The sequence below is a fragment of the Microcaecilia unicolor genome, chromosome 14 (assembly GCF_901765095.1).
Source record: "Microcaecilia unicolor chromosome 14, aMicUni1.1, whole genome shotgun sequence".
In the NCBI taxonomy this organism is placed as follows: Eukaryota; Metazoa; Chordata; class Amphibia; order Gymnophiona; family Siphonopidae; genus Microcaecilia; species Microcaecilia unicolor.
The window spans coordinates 17,189,100-17,205,342 of NC_044044.1; the positions used below are offsets into that span (position 1 = coordinate 17,189,100).

Genomic DNA, 16,243 nt, shown 5'->3' on the forward strand with positions numbered 1-16,243 from the left:
ACAGCGGTTCCCTCACTCGCAGGTGCGCAGGTTCCCTCTCTGTCATGCCCCCATCATCACGTATTGACGCGGGGGCGGGACAGAGAGGCTCTCTACTGCACATTTGCGAGTGAGTACGCCTCTTGCCATTTATATTTTTGATTTGTTGCATTTGTATCCCACATTTTCCCACCTATTTGCAGGCTCAATGTGGCTTACATTATGCCGTGATGGCGATCGCCATTTCCGGAATCAGAAATACAAGGAGGTATTGCATTAAAGTTCATTAGTGACAAAGTGAATTAAGCAGTCGAGTGTAGAGAGTTTGGTTTTGTCCAGTTCTGGTATAGGTTTCGTTGTCTGGTATTTAGGATGGATCATTGTGGTATGCCTTTTTGAATAGGTTGGTTTTTAGTAATTTTCGGAAGTGTTTTTGTGGCTTTTGGTAGTGCATTCCATAGTTGCGTGCTTATGTAGGAGAAGCTGGATGCATATGTTAATTTGTATTTTAGTCCTTTGCAGCTGGGGTAGTGGAGATTCAGGAATGTGCGTGCTGACCCTTTTCTGTTCCTGGTTGGTAAGTCTATGAGGTCTGACATGTAGACCGGGGCCTCGCCGTGAATGATTTTATGAACCAGAGTGCAGATCTTGAACGCAATACGTTCTTTAAGTGGGAGCCAGTGTAGTTTTTCTCTTAAGGGTTTGGCGCTTTCGTATTTCGTTTTTTCCGAATACGAGTCTGGCTGCTGTGTTTTGGGCAGTTTGGAGTTTCTTAATGATTTGTTCTTTGTATCCGGCGTAGATGGCATTACAGTAATCTAGGTGGCATAGCACCAATAATTGTACCAAGCTGCGGAATATTTCTCTTGGGAAGAAAGGCTTTATTCTTTTAATGGAACATTTTCTTTGTTGTACTTTTTCGCATGGCTTTTTTAAAAATGCACCATTCAGAGTGGTGCATTAATATTGCTGTTTCAGTTGCGTGGGGGTAGGTAGGGCCCCTTGGAATCTCATGAAATTTGCTTGGTATGTTGTGATTGAAACTGCGATATTGCTGCGCCACCTGATGGTAGGAGCATATACGCCAGAGCCCTTCGCAACGTATAGGAAATAGTGGTTTGCACCTGCTGCTGGATACAAGTCCTGTTCTGTCCTCCTCCAGCCTTGCACTAGTTCGTAATGTGATCCTAAAATGTGTTTAATGCCTTTACTGTTATTCTCATGTCTAAGGACTTTCATGGTTGCGGTTCTCACTGCAAGGTTACGTGAGCAATGCATTGTGTGTAATGTAGTTTGCAGGTCAACGCAGCCACACTTGCCTATTTGTATAAGTTACCATTGGTTTGGGTCTCTGCCTAGACCGCCTCTCTTTCGCAGCCAAGCTTGGCCCTTTTCTCTAACTGCGGTCATTTCCTGATCATTCTTACTAACCCTGTCCTGAGAGGTCAGCTAGGCATGACCTTTTCCTCCAATCGAGGGCCGTCCTCTTGGACCACCCTTGCCACCCTATGGCAGGCTCTGTCCCGATTGGTCTTTAACGCCTCCTCCCTGGGCTCGTGAGCCTTCTTGACCCCCCTGCCTCTCTGGCCACGAGGCATTCACCATCTTGCTTCTGACCAGTACTTGTCCTGCTCCCGACTCCCTGGAACGAACTTGGGTTTTTACCTTTGAATATATCTCCTCCCTAATGAGATATTGCACATTCCAGGCACCAAGCTTTGAACCACTTCTATCTTTTCAACTATTTCTCACCTACAATAAAGCTACCTCTCCTCAGATCTCACCTCCAACCACTGAAACAGCTCCTAGAACTGCGGAGTCTCTGTTCCCTGGGGCAGCGCTTCTGAACATCTGACTGTGAGTAAATGATCTGTGATTTATTCAATAAAAGAGACTTCATAAAAATAATAGAGACTTCAGGTGATTGGTGTGCCAAGGTTATACTCCAAGGTATCAGAGACTTTAAGGTAACAAGCCTATGAGAGTCTTGAACAAGTCCCTTTTTAAAACTTTTGCCCTCCTTCTCCAAAATGGCTAATATTTGGACATAGGTCCTTATACTGTCCGAGTGAACTGATTTTAAATTTGAGGTGGGAAAACCAGTGCAATTGCTGCCACAGAAATAGCAGGTATAACTTTACACAGAAATGTCAGGGCAGCGCTGTCCTTGTAACATTTATCTCCTGGTTCTGCATTTCTCTATCAGGCACTGAGCCTACAAGTCTTAGGTGCAGCAGGGTAAAATCGGGACAGGCTGAGCCCACCCCCCAATGGCATGGATCTGATTGTTAGCCCTGCCCCGGCTTGTCTTGCCAGCACTGGCTGGACCTGCCTTTGGAAGGTTTCATCGGAGGATTTCAAAGCTTTGATGACTTTGCTTATTCGTTTAGTTTGGAGATAATGGCTTCCTGTGTGTGTGTCAGATTTTTCAGGAGCACACAGACGTCATGCACCCCACTGCACTGAATGTTCACCGCCTCTGTAACAACGTTGATCACATATGTACGTATATTTTAAGTGTGATGAAGCTCGGAGCTTGCTTTACCTTGGAATGCACTTTAAATGGTGTGTGTGGGCGAGCAAGTTAATTCCCTTCCGTTATTTAAAAATAGCTGGAAAGAGAGAAAAGAACGATATATGTACACGATCACAGAATGACTGATGCATCCAGAAAACATTCACTAGGCTTTCAAAGAAAAAAAAAAAAAAAGAGTCCCACTTTTAAATTAATTTGAAAAGCTGAGTCTCCTGAAATACTCATGGGAAGAAGCCATTCTGACTTATTCTGTTGTAGGTTTCTTGTGAAGCTGGTTCTTTTCATTCTTGGGCACTGAAACTGCCCACTGAGAATAGCCCAGACTATGGGTTGCCCGACCTTCCTTACGTTAAGCATAGTCGGACCAAAATTCAGCAGAGGCCTCTTACACATATGATATATTCGCTTCCACTAGCTGTGGTTTGCTCTGATTCCAGGCAGATGGACACAGATTTGTCAGTGGGAGAATCCACACAATCCAGGAGTGGCGACTGCAACCAGACCTCTGCAGTAGGAGGCCCGTTGCTCTTCCCTTTAGCAACCAGTGTAAGATCTCCCTGGAGGGCGTTAGACACCTCACTTCACAAAGTATCACAACCTGTAGCTATTGCACCAAAGCAACCATGAACTCGGAGGGGGCCATGGACACACAGGCCCTGTATCGGCCAGTGGCAGATGGGCCACCAGACAGATCTCCATGGTGGCAATAACCCCATACCCAGGCTCAATGCTTCTCTTCCAGAGGAGTATTAACAGCAGCTGCAGTGGAGGGATCAGCATGACAGCAACAAGCAGGATGTGATCTCAATATACAGAACCTAGGAATTTTCTACGGCCTCCGTGCTGCTGGCAAAATGTAATTTAAGGTATTAACAAGAGGAGTGTGGTAGCCATGTTAGTCCACTCTTAAGGTTATCAATAGAAATCAAACAAAATAAAACATGGAAAAGAAAATAAGATGATACCTTTTTTATTGAACATAACTTAATACATTTCTTGATTAGCTTTCGAAGGTTGCCCTTCTTCCTCAGATCGGAAATAAGCAAATGTGCTAGCTGACAGTGTATATAAGTGAAAACATTCAAGCATTACTATGACAAAATAGATACTATTGGAGATTCTACATGGAATGTTGCTACTATTGGAGATTCTACATGGAATGTTGCTATTCCACTAGCAACATTCCATGTAGAAGGCTGCGCAGGCTTCTGTTTCTGTGAGTCTGACGTCAGACTCACAGAAGCAGAAGCCTGCGCGGCCACATTGGTGATCTACAAGGGCCGACTTCTACATGGAATGTTGCTAGTGGAATAGCAACATTCCATGTAGAATCTATAGAAATCAAACAAAATAAAACATGGAAAAGAAAATAAGATGATACCTTTTTTATTGAACATAACTTAATACATTTCTTGATTAGCTTTCGAAGGTTGCCCTTCTTCCTCAGATCGGAAATAAGCAAATGTGCTAGCTGACAGTGTATATAAGTGAAAACATTCAAGCATTACTATGACAGTCTGACAGGGTGGGAGGATGGGGGTGGGTAGGAGGTATGCATGGGGACATCAAAGCATATCATTGATATTCTAACAGGATGGGTGTGGATAGGTGAGGGGTGGGGTGATCAACAGAGAAATACAGCTTTATGGTTTATAATGGGCTAGGAACCCCAGATCCTTGTTAAGTCCTTTCTGTTGGGTGTTAAAATATTCAATCATTCTAACTTCAAAGGTCTTAACAAAATACTCCAGGAGGACCAAGGGAAATGTTCTCGGTGAGGCATGTGTGGAAGAGGGAAGCACCTATAGGAATCAAAATCTAACCTGGAGCAAGAGTCCATTGCAGAATATCCTGATAGTCAACAAGCCTTGATTCTCGGAAATGGAAGTTCTCTATCACGATGTAAAGATGAATGCACCGCAGCATTACAAGTACATAAGTACATAAGTGTTGCCATACTGGGAAAGATCAAAGGTCCATCGAGCCCAGCATCCTGTTTCCAACAGTGGCCAATCCAGGTCACAAATACCTGACAAGATCCCAAAGAGTAGCAACATTCCATGTAGAACTGCAAACAATAGCAAGATTCTAGAATCCTAAAGAGTAACGATTCCATGTAGAACCCCAAAGAGTAGGAAGATTCCATTCAGAATCCCAAGTACATAAGTAGAAAAGTATTGCCATACTGGAACACACCAAAGGTCCATCAAGCCCAGCATCCTGTTTCCAACAGTGGCCAATCCAGGTCACAAATACCCAGCAAGATCCCCAAAATGTATAAAACATTTTATACTGCTTATCCCAGAAACAGTGGATTTTCCCCAATTCCATTTAATAACGGTCTATGGACTTTTCCTTTAGGAAGCCGTCCAAACCTATTTTTAAACTCCGCTAAGCTAACTGCCTTTACTACATTCTCTGGCAACGAATTCCAGAGTTTAATTACACGTTTAGTGAAGAAAACTTTTCTCCGATTCGTTTTAAATTTACTACATTGTAGCTTCATCGCATGCCCCCTAGTCCTAGTATTTTTGGAAAGCGTAAGCAGACGCTTCACATCTACTCATTCAACTCCACTCATTATTTTATAGACCTCTATCATATCTCCCCTGAGCCGCCTTTTCTCCAAGCTGAAGAGCCTTGGCCGCTTTAGCCTTTCCTAATAGGGAAGTCGTCCCATCCCCTTTATCATTTTCGTTGCCCTTCTCTGCACCTTTTCTAATTCCACTATTATCTTTTTTTGAGATGCAGCGACCAGAATTGAACACAATATTCGAGGTGCGGTCGCACCATGGAGCAATACAAAGGCATTCAGTGTTTTAAAGGTAGTAGTGGCCCATTGTATTGTTATCATTATACCTTTATTCAAACTCTTGTATAGGCGCATATGACAATAAATAAGAATTACAGGATGTATTCTCTTAGGTGGTATGACCATATAATTGGCTAGAAAGTTTGTTTTCAAAATTGTTCTTTTCCGTTACATAGCTTCCCACTATTCCAAAACTTGTGGGATAGTTGTGTCCATCAACCAGCAGGTGGAGATAAGAGAACTGAAAACTGAGCTGAGACATATTCTTGGTATCTAGTCCAGCTCCTCAGTACAGTAATACCTCGGTTTTCGTTGACTTCGGTTATCGTCGGTTTCGTTTTTCGACAATTTTTTCCGCGAAAAATTTGTCTCGGATTTCGTCGGTGTGCCCACGTGGCCTCGCTGCTAATTTTGCGAAAACAAAGGGCGATCCACGCGTTCTCCTGCTCAGTGTGGCGTTGCCTCAGTTTTTGTCGGTTTCGGATTTCGCCGATTGTTTTCAGATGGATTATCAACGAAAACCGAGGTATCACTGTATTTTCTGTCTCCAGCAGGTAGATAGACACACTTTTCAGCCTCTGGTTCTGAGTGATTTGCTCCTAGTTCAGCTGGTCAACCACGAATTTCAAGATAATTGTTTTGTGGAAACGCACATAGACGATGTCCTCATGATACGGAAAGATAAAGCTAAAGAGATTCCACGTATGGTTAAATACTTTAGGTAATAACTTTTTTTTTAATTGCGTATAGTGATAAGTCAATACCATTTCTAACTAATGATGAAGGAACTTTTATGACAGATGTATATAGGAAGCCAACAGACATACATCAATTTTTGGTCTATAAAAGTTGTCACAATAAATCATTAAAGGACAATCTTCCGTATAGCCATATTTTAAGAATTAAGAGACTCTGTTCAATACAGCAACATTTTGGACCAGATCTAGTGAAATGCGCAGATGTTTTGAAGCCAAAGGATACCCTAAAAATTGTATTGAGAGGTGTTAGAAGAGAGAGTAGAAACTATGGATAGAGCCAGACCTATTACATTCTGTTACCAGAACAACACAAGATAATGTTTTCACACTGCCTTTCAACAATCTCTTCAGGAACATTCCCAAGATAATAAGGATGCGCTGGCATGTAATTGAACATCTGGATGAATTCAAGAACAAGCAACTGATTGTGGCATGTAAGAGGACAGAATCTCAGAGGTTTACCAGTACTGTCTGCAAGCATGAGAAATGAGGCCACGCAATTACCGTATGGACATTTTAGATGTGGGAACAGCTCATTCTGCGGCGTGAATTTAAGAACCAAAAAATTTACTGATCCACATTCTGCTGCAAGATTTGATTTGAGACATTTCAACTGTAAGACCATTGCAGGAGTTTATGCAGCGATTTGTCAGGGCAGTATTTTTAACCAACTTTAATAAGACCTCTTTGTTTTGTTTTTTTGGACCGAGTCTGCCTCCACAATTTCTTTCCTTTCGGACTTAGCAGACCGTTTTCCTACGGTTTCTGATATGTTTAGTCAGTGCGAAGTAATGGGTCAAATAACGACTCTCACCTTGCATGGTGCTTCCTACGTATCTCTTCTACAAGTTGTCCACAGATGAGAGAGGCCCACACACGTTTGCTGATTAGGTTAGCGAATTGTTTAAGGTTGTTTTGTTTGTTCCGAGTTTATTTCGTAATGCTTGCCTACGTAAATACTGAGGAGCTGGATTGGATGCCAAAAGAGAGATGGCTCGGTTTTCAGTTCTCTTATCTCCACTTGCTGGTTGATGGACACCACTATCTCAGAAGTTCTGGAATAATGGAAAGGACTAAGGGTAAGAAAATGATCAGTTAAGACCTCATTTTCCCCTGTAATATTATTGGTTTTCTTTTCCTGAAAGCTTGTCATTTTTTAATAAGTTTTAACTAAAGGCTGTAGTGACTACAAGAATCTTAAACATAGTAACATAGTAGATGACGGCAGAAAAAGACCAGCACGGTCCATCTAGTCTGCCCACGATAAACTCATATGTGTATACCTTACCTTGATTTGTACCTGTCTTTTTCAGGGCACAGACCGTATAAGTCTGTCCAGCAGTATTTCCCGCCTCCCAACCACCAGTCCCGCCTCCCATCACCGGCTCCGGCACAGACCCCGTATAAGTCTGCCCTCCCCTATCCTAGCCTCTCAACCACCAACCCCTCTTCACCCCGCCACCCAATTTCAGCTAAGCTTCTGTGGATCCATTCCTTCTGCACAGGATTCCTTTATGCCAATCCCATGCATGTTTGAATTCCGTTACCGTTTTCATCTCCACCACCTCAAGGAGAATAATTAACTATTTTTTTAAAACTCCATTTAATAATTGACAAATGTTTTGCAATGTATACAGAATGGACAGTTTCCAGTAGTCGCTGCTCTGAAATAGCTTCAAAGGTTACAAAAACTCTGGAACATTAATTTCTTAAACCACTTCTAGAAGAGTATCATACACCGCTATAGCAAAATCTCTATCAGATTATGCGACCCTTTTACTAAGCTGCATTAGTTTGCCTCATGCAGCAAAAATGATCTAATGCAAAGTCAGCACGGATTTAGTGAAGGGAAGTCTTGCCTCACAAATGTACTGCATTTTTTCGAGGGGGTGAACAAACATGTGGACAAAGGGGAGCCGGTGGATGTTGTGTATCTAGATTTTCAGAAGGCGTTTGACAAAGTGCCTCATGAAAGACTCCAAAGGAAACTGGAGAGTCATGGGATCGGAGGCAGTATATTATTGTGGATTAAGAGCTGGTTAAAAGATAGGAAGCAGAGAGTAGGATTGAATGGTCATTATTCTCGATGGAGAAGGGTAGTTAGTGGGGTCCCTTAGGGGTCTGTGCTGGGACCGCTGCTTTTTAACATATTTATAAATGACCTTGAGATGGGAGTAACTAGTGAGGTAATTAAATTCGCAGATGACACAAAGTTATCCAGGATCGTCTCGTCGCGGGGAGGAGTGTGAAAGATTACAAGAGGACCTCGTGAGACTGGGGGATTGGGCGTCCAAATGGCAGATTAAGTTCAACGTTGACAAGTGCAAAGTGATGCATGTGGGAAGGAGGAACCCGAATTACGGCTATGTCATGCAAGGTTCCGTTTTAGGAGTTATGGACCAAGAAAGGGATCTGGGAGTCATCGTGGATAGGACGTTGAAATCTTCAGCTCAATGTGCTGCGGCGGCTAAGAAGGCGAACAGAATATTGAGTATTATTAGAAAAGGGATGGAAAACAAGCATGAGGATGTTATAATGCCGTTATATCGCTCCATGGTGCGACCGCACCTGGAGTATTGTGTTCAGTTCTGGTCGCCACATCTCAAAAAAGATATAAAGGAATTGGAGAAGGTGCAGAGAAGGGCGACGAAAATGATAAAAGGGATGGGATGACTACCTTATGAGGAGAGGTTAAGAAGACTAGGACTCTTTAGCCTGGAGAAAAGGCGGCTGAGGGGTGATATGATAGAGATCTACAAAATAATGAGTGGGGTAGAGCGGACAGATGTGAAGTGTTTGTTTACGCTTTCTAATAATAATAGAACCAGGGGACACAAGATGAAGTTAGAATGTGGTAGGTTTAAAACAAATCGGAGAAGGTTTTTCTTTACTCAGCGCGTAGTTAGACTCTGGAACTCATTGCCGGAGAAGGTAGTGACGGCAGCTGGCCTTGCTGAGTTTAAAGGGGGGTCTGGACAGATTCCTGAAGAAAAAGTCCATTGATCGTTATTAAATTTTGGGGTTTTGCCAGGTTCTTGGGGCCTGGATTGGCCGCTGTCGGAGACGGAGTGCTGGGCTTGATGGACCTTTGGTCTTTTCCCAGCATGGCAGTGCTTATGTACTTATGTAGGATGTGCTTTATTTATTTATTTGTTACATTTGTATCCTACATTTTCCCACCTATTTGCAGGCTCAATGTGGCTTACATAGTACCGAAATGGCATTCGCCAGTTCCGGTATGAACAAATACAAGATGTTATTGTGGTAGAATAAGGTTTATGTATGGTAGATATATTGGGGAAGTTAGGGAGGACGAGGGAAGTTTGGACATGTCCATTAGGATCTTTGGCTTTGTTGTGTTGCAGGTACTCGGGCTAAAAGCATTCCTAATTAGTTTTGCCATGTGTATATGCTAATCCCATCTTTTCTTTTCTTTCTGAGGGGGTGTATCGGGGCAGGGAGTGAGTGTTCCTGCACTAACCAGTTAGCACATCTGCATTACCACATATTAACTTGTTAGCACCATAGATAATTGTCTATTTAATAGGTGGTGGCATGTGATCCCATGATAACTTTTAAAAATGGCCGCATGCTAATTGCCGCATTGGCGCACAGCCATTAATGGAAAAAAATTAAAAATCAGGGTTTTTATGGCCATGGTAAAAAAAAAAAATTGGCTTTAGTGTGGGGAAAGACCACAGCTTAGTTAAAAGGACCCTATCAGGCTTATTTTCGAAAGAGAAGGACGCCCATCTTTCGACACAAATCTGAAGATGGGCGTCCTTCTCCCAGGGTCACCCAAATCGGCATAATTGAAAGCCAATTTTGGACGTCACCAACTGCTTTCCGTCATGGGGACAACCAAAGTTCCCGGGGGGCGTATTGGAGGCGTAGCGAAGGTAGGACTGGGGCGTGCCGAACACATGGGCATCCTTGACCCATAATCGAAAAAAGAAGGGCGTCCCTGATGAGCACTTGGACGACTTTATCTGGTCCTTTTTTTGTTACGACCAAGCCACGAAAAGGTGCCTGAACTGGCCAGGTGACCACCAAAGGGAATCGGGGATGACCTCCCCTTACTCCCCCAGTGGTTAACCCCCTCCCACCCTCAAAAAAATTGTTTCAAAAAAATTTTTGCCAGCCTTTACGCCAGCCTCAAATGTCATACTCAGGTACATCGCAGCAGTATGCAGGTCCCTGAAGCAGTTTTAGTGGGTGCAGTGCACTTCAGGTAGGCGGACCCAGGCCCATCCCCCACCTACCTGTTACATTTGTGGTGGTAAATGTGAGCCCTCCAAAACCCACTAGAAACCCACTGTACCCACATCTAGGTGCCCCCCTTCACCCATAAGGGCTATGTACCTGGGAGCTTTTTCTGAAGTCCACTGCAGTGCCCCCTAGGGTGCCCAGTTGGTGTCCTGGCATGTCGGGGGGACCAGTGCACTACAAATGCTGGCCCCTCCCACGACCAAAGGGCTTGCGTTTGGTCATTTCTGAGATGGGCGTCCTTAGTTTCCATTGTCGCCGAAAATCAGAAACAACCAAGTCTAAGGACGGCCATCTTTAGGGACGACCTAAATGTCGATTTGGGTGTCCCCGACCATATTATCGAAACGAAAGATAGACGCCCATCTTGTTTCGATAATACAGGTTTCCCCACCCCTTCACCGGGACGTTCTGCGAGGACGTCCTCTAGAAAACTTGGGCACCCCTTTCGATTATGCCCCTCTTTGTCTTATTCCCCCCCCCCCCCCCCCCCCCCCACAAATATATTTTTTTAACTTCCTCTTCAAAAACCAAAGTTATGTACACCCTTGAAATCACTTGTACATCCCAACTTCACCTTCAGAACCCCATTTATGGAATGCCCTCCCTAATTCGTTAAGCTTGCAACCCTCGATGACAAATTCTACCCTTTTGTGTCCTGTCCTTTTTTTCATGCTGTTATTTTTTTTCCTTTTTCTGTCTTATTGTAAACTGCCCTGAAGGTCTCCTTAGGTCGGAGTAGCAAATATTGAATAAACTTGGAAACATAACTGAGTGGTGGAGTCTATGATGACTTTTGCAGAAGCAAAGACTGCCATCGATGTGTAGGCAGGGCTGGTTTTAGTGGGCAATTGCCCAAGGCTGCATCCTACAAGGGTGCCCACTTGGCAAACCTGAGCGATGTCACTGAGGCAGAGCTTCATGGCACCTGGCACCAGCTGGATCCACTCCTTAATTTGAGCCCTGAGCCCCCAGAGTCCAACCCTGGTCCTGCATGCAAGTAATTTCAGGAGAGTATACATTTTTCCGGAAACAGGAAATGAGAGCGGGACCAGAGGCAGAGCTGAGACAGAAGGGAAGGCAGGCTGAAGCGCCATGCCTGCTCGCCTTTCACTGCTGCCGCTGGACCCCGAGGTAAGAACTTTTAAATTCTGGGCGGCACGCAGGAAGGCAAGGGGCAGGCGGAGGACTGGGAGAAGAGGGCGGGCAACGCAGGTTGGGCTGCCACTCGGAGGGGAGAGAGAAAGGGAGGGAGGAGAGGGGGCATGGAACTCGGAGGACAGGGGGGGGAGGGGGCGATTCTCCTGCGATTTTTTTTTTTTTGTTACATTTGTACCCCGCGCTTTCCCACTCATGGCAGGCTCAATGCGGCAGGCAATGGAGGGTTAAGTGACTTGCCCAGAGTCACAAGGAGCTGCCTGTGCCGGGAATCGAACTCAGTTCCTCAGTTCCCCAGGACCCAAGTCCACCACGCTAACCACTAGGCCACTCCTCCAACTATCCTCATCTCCAACGTTCTGTGGCTGGCTGGCACTGGTTTCCCTTTCTTCTCACTGATCCGCTGTCTGACGTCATCACGTTCAGACGTGAGGGCGGACCGATGGGAATTGTGTTATGAACCCAGGCATCCAGACGTAGACCGTTGGAGGTGCAAATTATTATTTAGGAGATAGATATATAGATATATTGTAACCCGGTACCTCTAAGTGCAGCCAAGGATAGAACAATCTCCTCCAGCCACAGGCTCCTGGTACAGTCAAGAAATAAATGTCCACCCGCAACTTCAGTCTTAAAGACTTTATTCCATGCAGGTTTCTAGTAGACCTGATACACAGTTCCAACAGCAGCATTCACCTTCAATCTTAAGCACATATAAGCCACCTGAAAGTGTGTGGCAAATAGTCCCCTTTAAGCAGTAGGCTATCAGCACATATCAGGATTCCATACAGGCTCACAGTCAGCTCCAGTCTGGGCTTTTTATCCAGTGCACAATAAACAGTAGTTCAGTTCCAAATAGAAGCCGTTCTTTCAGTTCATCATCACAGTTAAATCACAAAGCAGCAGTTTCTACCTTCTACTCTCTTTACCTTCAGGAGAGTTCAATTCTTTAGGGACTCCTCCCTTACCCAAGGATTTTCAGCCTGCAAATACTTTTGGGACTTCCTCACACCCAAGGGATTTCAGCCTGCTTCAGTACTTTAGGGACCTCTCTTACCCAAGGGTTTTCAGCCTGCAACTGCTTCTCTCTTTCTGCTTCTCTTCCCTGGGACTCCTTCCCACCTGCCTAATCAATCCCTGGCTTCTGCTCTCACCACCAATCATTCTCCTTCCATTAGCCTCCACCACATCCATACCAGCTGAGTTAAGCATTAGACTAATGATGAGCTCCTGCACACAGGGTTTCCTAACTCTCTCTCCCCCTAGTGGCAGCCCATCTACACGTCCTGCCAGCTTACACCCATGTCTTCCCCCATTGCAGCTAGGAGTCCAGTCCGGGTTCCTCATCTCACCCCCCCCTGGCTCCTTGCCTGCAATACCTTCTGGGACTTGTATTTCAAACTGATACTGCCTTAACCCAACTATCCTGGATGTGACTTTATCACTATGTATATAGTTCAACATCTCTAGATGATGTCATATTATATCATTTATAGAGATTCCTTGACTTTGTAGTATGGGTAGGTCGGCCCTTTTTTTCAGTGGCTAAATAGGGTCTTATTCCATCTTCTAGGCTATATGCACACTTCCTGTCTTGCTGTGAATCTAGTTTGTTTTGAGGTTGGCTGCAGTCCCCGTTGGTTGCATGGCAGAATGTAAGAGCCAACCTTGGGGAAAGAGAACAGGTGGTAGTCAAAGACAGGCAGATGTGACAGCAGCAGGAGAGAGACATGTTGGCGGGGTGAGAAGCAGAAAGTTCAGTAGTGTACAACTGACTGGCACACCTGGCAGGAAACACAGCCTACATCTTTGAGAGAAGATGAGATAAGATAAAATCATGTGATGGGTAGAATGATTGGTTTTTAATCTTTCAGACAATACGAAAAAAGAGGGCATTCCATGAAATTTACCAGCAGATTGAAAACAAATTATATAAAGTGTTTTTTAAACACATTTGATCATGGTGGCTAACATAGCATGGCTCAAAAGAGGTTTTTGACAGGTTCCTGGAGGAAAACTCCAGTAAAAAAAACAAACAAAAAAAAAAGACTTGCTATATAGACTTGGGAAAGCCATTGTTCCTCCCTGAGAATGAACTATAAAAAATGGATGTGGATTTTGGGATCTGTTGGGTGCTTCTGACCTGAACTGGCCACGGTTGAAGATGTAATACAGGGCTCGATGGACTTTTGGACCGGTCTCACTCGGCACAGCTTCTCTTATGCCATGGATACTAAAATGCCATGCCCAGATGTCTACGTCCAGTGGGTGTTCCCTTTACCTTTTTTAGTGCATTATTTTTAAACAAGTACAAAAAGAAATGGAGACAGTGTAAAATAGGTGAAGACCGGTCTTCCATTCATACCAACTGCTAAGCTCTACAATCCCTTCCTTTTCCTCAAAGATCCTCTGCTTGTCCCATGCTTTCTTGAATGTGAACACAAACGTTCTAGGTGAGTGGTCCATGTGACGTTGGACAAATGGTGTATATGATAGTTCAAACTTCATTCCTCAGACACAGCGATTTATCCAGTTACTTCTGTTAAAAAGAGACCAGAAGAGTCGCAATGCTTTGTAGATCCAGCTCCCATGAGGAAAGAAGAATGAGTATATTTAATCCTGTACAATAGGTAATAACAAAACATAAATTGTTAAGAGTTGGCCTCTTGAAATTGGAGTCAGTAGTGTCCGTCATTGGGTTAGCACTGAGTGGAAAATTTCTCACATCCGATCCAAAGCATGCATAAGTTGCTTATAAACTCATCAAAAATACTGCAAGAGCAGGGTTGCCATTTTCAATATATGTCCCTGCCATTCACCTCAAGCCCCTAAGCCTTCCAGAAAACCACGGTCTTGATAGCAACTCAATAAAAGAAATGGAGTGGACTAGACATAATACCATACATTGGATAACGGAATGACAAGAGGCATGAACAGAGCAGGCATCCAAACACCATATCCAAAGAACCTTAAGAGATATAGAGAGTACAAAGGCATGTTTGGGTGGTAATTTTGGTCCTAAACATCTTCCCCAACACAGAAAACAACATTTCTAAGGGCTGTTTTCACCACAAGATGAACAACTATGTTGATAACACGAGACAGACTTGACAAAAAAAATGAAAGCAGCAAGGAGACTAAAGAGGTCGGAACAGTCAACTGGAAGGCAATATCTGCACAAGCTGGGGTTAAATACGGTATGAAGGTATTTCAGCTTTCCTTCTTGTTGCGCTGTGAGCTAGAGAGTTGCATGGGGACAGAAATTTTGCCCCACTGGAATCTAACCCATCCCCCACACGTAATCTCCTCTATTCCCACCCATCCCCTATACTAAAATAACCTGACATGGTAAGGTAACCCAACTTCTCCTCTCGGTGCTTATAGGGATTTCAGTGCTATCAAACATCTCTATTAATTTTTTTAGTGTTATTTTTTATTTATTTGTTGCATTTGTATCCCACATTTCCCCACCTATTTGCAGGCTCAATGTGGCTTACATAGTGCCGTAGCGGCGGTCGCCGGTTCCGGTCTGAGCAAATACATAGTGAGCTCAAGTACATGGTGTGATTGTGGTAGGGTATTTTTCACATTCGGTAAATGCATTGGGAAACATTAAGTGTGAAGAGGGAGATAGGGGTGAGGCCATTAAAGTCTTGGTGGTGTTGTGTAGCAGGCTTTCTGGTTCTTATGTTGGGTTGGTGGGGTATGCCTTTTGGAACATACCCTGTCTTGGTTGAAAGCTAGCTTAGAAACACAAGGAAAGAATAGGTGGGTTGGCCTGGCACTACACTTATGCGGAAACCCCCGCAGGACCTACATCCATCCCCTTGGGAACCAAAAGGACCTGGAGGGAATCCTCGCGGGAATCCAATGGACCGGGAGAGGATCCCCGCTCCCATGCGGCTCTGTACTGTGAGCATTACCTCTGCTGGCCCCATTCTGGTTAATCAAAGGAGCAGAAGACCTGAGCAAGCAAGCAAACTCGTCCCTCCTTGCCAAGTCAGTAGGCTGGCCACCTGGCTGCATTCCTATTTGAAAAAAGGCTTTGCCATGAAAAAGGATGTTCAAATAAAGCAACTAAGACTATGGTGTAGTCAACGAAGCGTCGGCTTACTTCACCAGTCAAAACTTCCTGCATGCCAGTGCAGTATTGGGGAGCTTTTCCCTACCACAAACCTTCCCCCCAAAATTTTAGATTTTCTATATAGGGGTTTGAAAAGGGTTTAAAAGTAGCCTGATACATTTTCCAGTAAATGCTATCAATGCAGCATGAGGCAAAGGGTCTCTGAAACCCTGGAGTGATAACATCTTGTGGTTAGATGCCTGAGATCAGTGGAATCGTACTGTAGTTGAGTTCTGTCATGGAGTCTTCCTTCAAGTCTTGACAAGACTTTTCTCATAAGATTATTTTCTTTAGAGTTTTATTTTTGGCAGGTATTTTACTCAGGAGAATGGGGGAAACAAATACAGCCAGTAGATTGCAGCAGAGGTGGGGGATGTGAACTCACCCTTTATACAGGAAGCAGGCATCCACCTTGGTTCAGTTTGTCTCCACGTCTTTGGAAGGGAAGTCAACCTATGGGCTAGGTTGTTCTATACAGCTCTGAGATGGTGAAAATTCCTTACTTGGACTCCTCATCTTATCCTAGTTATTGAAGACTCCCTCACTGGAGGCGTCTCTTTGCTGTGATGCTTTAAGCAAAAGGGTGGAGGTGATGACATGGCTTCAGCTGC

At 44.2% G+C, this 16,243-nt stretch overlaps 1 protein-coding gene across 4 annotated transcripts in view; it reads left to right on the forward strand.

Moving 5' to 3' along the window:
* ACADVL (acyl-CoA dehydrogenase very long chain) overlaps nucleotides 1–16,243 on the forward strand; it is an 80,537-nt gene that overhangs the window by 8,311 nt on the left and 55,983 nt on the right. The window lies entirely within an intron of this gene.